Source organism: Aethalodelphis obliquidens, unplaced genomic scaffold (genome assembly GCF_003676395.1).
Source record: "Aethalodelphis obliquidens isolate GAN/ISIS:26980383/991018 unplaced genomic scaffold, ASM367639v1 scaffold66, whole genome shotgun sequence".
In the NCBI taxonomy this organism is placed as follows: domain Eukaryota; kingdom Metazoa; phylum Chordata; class Mammalia; order Artiodactyla; family Delphinidae; genus Aethalodelphis; species Aethalodelphis obliquidens.
In genome coordinates, this window is record NW_020838010.1 from 3,311,795 (window position 1) to 3,315,133 (window position 3,339).

A 3,339-nucleotide genomic window follows, 5' to 3' on the forward strand; every position below is an offset into this window, starting at 1 on the left:
CACCAAAGACATATATATATATATATATATATATATGTCTTTGGTGAAGAGGAGCCAAGTTGGCCAGAACAGGGATCTAATTCCTATATCTCTTTATTTTCCTCCCTGACTCACTTTATTTTTTTAATCCTCTTAAAAAATGTGTCAGCAGCTTTGCTGATGTCTAAAAGATTTATGGAAACTCAGGACTCAAATAGCACTAATTTTGGATCATGTACTTGCTCAATGTGAAGTGAAGAGTATGTTAATGTTTCTGTTCTGTATTTCTATTTTAATGGGTTTATTACTTGGCTAAAAAACTAGACTTGAGGCTGTAATATAGCATATTAGGTGTTGACTCCAAAACAAATTTGTTTTCACTGAGATTCAAAACAAGTTTGTTTATATGTTTGAAATTAAGATTCATTTCCCCTAGATAAAACACATTTTTGGTATATTTTCCACCCACAAATAATTGTCATCAAAATAGAAAAATACACACTCAAGTTAAGCAAGCAATGCATCTTTATTAATTCAAAATATTTCTGGCATTGAGTCACATACGAAAATAACTCTCACTTCCAGCTGTTGAAGGCCTTCCTTCTAAAGAGAATCTCTGTCCACATCACTAGATAGCAGTTGAAGTAACCTTTTTTCAGTTGTAGTAGTGTTATTGTTTTTCCCTCCGCTATTTGGTTGATTTGTAGCTCTACAATTGTTTGCCCCTGCCGTACACAGTTGAACGTAACAACCATTATAAAACCTGCTCGCAACATGGAACGACGTCTGAATTAATTTTCCTGGTGGAGGCCGAGAAACCAGGAACCAATGTCTGTTTTAGGGTGTTGTGGCCACCAATTCATTTACACCTTGCTGACAAAGCCCAATAGCAACAACTACCCAGCTACCCAACTTCTCTGAGCACCATGTGAAATGCATCACATGCCTTGTCCTGTTGAATCCCCCCAACAGTCCTCTGAGATAACTACTAATATAGCCCCATTTTGCAGAAGATGCTGATTTGAATGATTTGCGTCAAAGTCACACAGCAAGTAAGTGGCAGAGCTGAGATAGGAACACAAGTTGGTCAAACTGCAAGGTCCATGCTGCTCTATTACCTCTCAAAGTGAGCTGGGCTATAGACAGCCCAAACAGTTTTGAAAAGGAGAAAATATGGTGGAAGCTGTGGTGAAGACATCTTAAATATTTTCTCCAATTGTGATTGACATTAAAAGAGTCAAAGTGGTTTGAAAGCTTTTATTTAACCCCCTTTGCTACTCAATTAACAAGTATCTAGAGGTAAATGTCAGGTGAGTCATTTCAGGTCTTAATCAGAATCGTGTCAAGCATCATCTTTTCAGTGAACTCTACCTTGCCCGCTCTATTAATAACTGCAACGCTCTCCCACCCTGAATACTCCCTATTCCTTTTCTTTGCTTTATTCTTCTTCTTAGCACTCACTGCCATCTAACATACTATGACATCAACCTGCTTATTTTGTTCATTGTCTCCCCAACCAGGATGCTAGCCCGCCAAGGGCAAGGATTGCTCACTACGGTATCCCCAAAGCCTAAAAGTGTGTCTCATACCTAGTAGGCTCCTAGTAAATATTTGTTGAGTGAAAAAAATTTTTTAATGCTCCTTGGCCTCTAGAAGGGCAGCTCTTTGAATAGCATTGTGTACAGGTTACTGATGTTTTGATACTTCTAAATTTCTTTGTAGATTTCCTGGGCTAAGTAATGGAGCTGGAGTAGTTCAGGTAAGCCTTCTTAGAAAGGTGAGTTTGGAAGCGTGTTTTTTAAAGAGAATAGTGGAGAATAAAAGAAAGACCTCCAAATTGAAGAAATACTATTCTCCACATGGGAATGATTAGGAAATCATTAAAGGGGAAAGTCCTTGTTCAACAGTTATCACAAATTAGAATAGATGAAGAGCATAGTTAGCCGAGGGCCCTGAAAGCCAGATAAAGACATTTGGAGTTAATGCGTTAGGGAGAGATAACTGTAGGAACACAATCCACAGATGTCAAGTTTTCTGCTATCTATGGGCTGTGTGATCTTTTCCAAATTGCTATGTTTCTATGTGCTTCAGTTTTCTCATCTGTAAAATGGGAAGAAAAATAGTGCAGTTCCTGCCTCATAGGGCTGTTGTAAGAATTGAGATAACACAGACAAAGTGCTTGGCCCAACGCCTGCTATATAATAAACACTCAGTGAATGTTACCTATCATCATCATCGTCATCATCGTCATCATCATCATTCTATATTATGAGTCTTCTCGTATGGTTTTTTATTATGAGTATTTTACATTTACAAGTCAAAACTATTGTGGCTTTTAGGGGACCACCAAACCAAGAGCTACGGTTGAAAATATTGAGAGGAGGGGGACCTGGTATGAAAGTTAGTCCATCCACAGGGCAGCAAGCATGAATCGCTTTTTATTTTTTAGGTGGAGTTGCCCATCTAAATGCTGACACCAGCAAATACAGGATGTGGTGGATTCTGGAGAGCTTCCTAGATTCTGGACAGCCTGGGACAATGACCAGAATTGGGTAGGGGAGGACAGACTATCTGACATTTTAAAGTTATGGCACTGAGGGTCAGCTCTGCACATACATTGCTACTACCTTTCTATATAGAAAAATGCCTGAGTGTAATTCCCCATACTTAACTGTTTTAGCAAATGATCAATCAAGCAAGACAGAGGGGAGGAAAATGGTTGAATTGGTATATGAAATCAAGGCCATCATTGTCATTTTGAGTCTTGGACACAAGATATGAAGTTTCTTCGTGACCACATATGGCAGTTGGAACCCAGGACAAAGTCTGTTCACTAGGGGAGTGCAGGTACCCAAGGCAGTTGGTATTTGAAAATCAGCTAGGTCACCATGGAGTACAGTGCACATGCAGTAGGAATGGAGGCCCCAGCCCCTGGACTGGGATTTGATCCTGGGGAGAAAGCTGAACAAAAACAAGAGTGGCTGGGAAGATCACTCTATGGAAGAGGAGACTATATGGGAAATCTGTGATTATCCAATTTAGTGCCAGTTAGACCTTGAAGGTATGATTTGGACATGTGGAATTGTTTGTGGGGAGAAAGGAATTCAAGTCAAAGGGACTAAGGTAAGCAAAGGAATGGAGCTGAGAAAGCAAAGAGTGGCTGAATTGTAGGGGTAGTGGAGGTGGATAGTATGGGACAAGGCTGGAAAGGTAAGTTGTGGCTATGTCATGAATGGTCTTAAACCCCAAGCTAAAGAGTTTTAGAATTAATTAAAAACAATGGGAAACTACTGAAAGTTGAGAGTGGAGAAGAATGTGCTTAGAGATATGCCTTAGAAAGATTAATTTGTTGGTAATAAG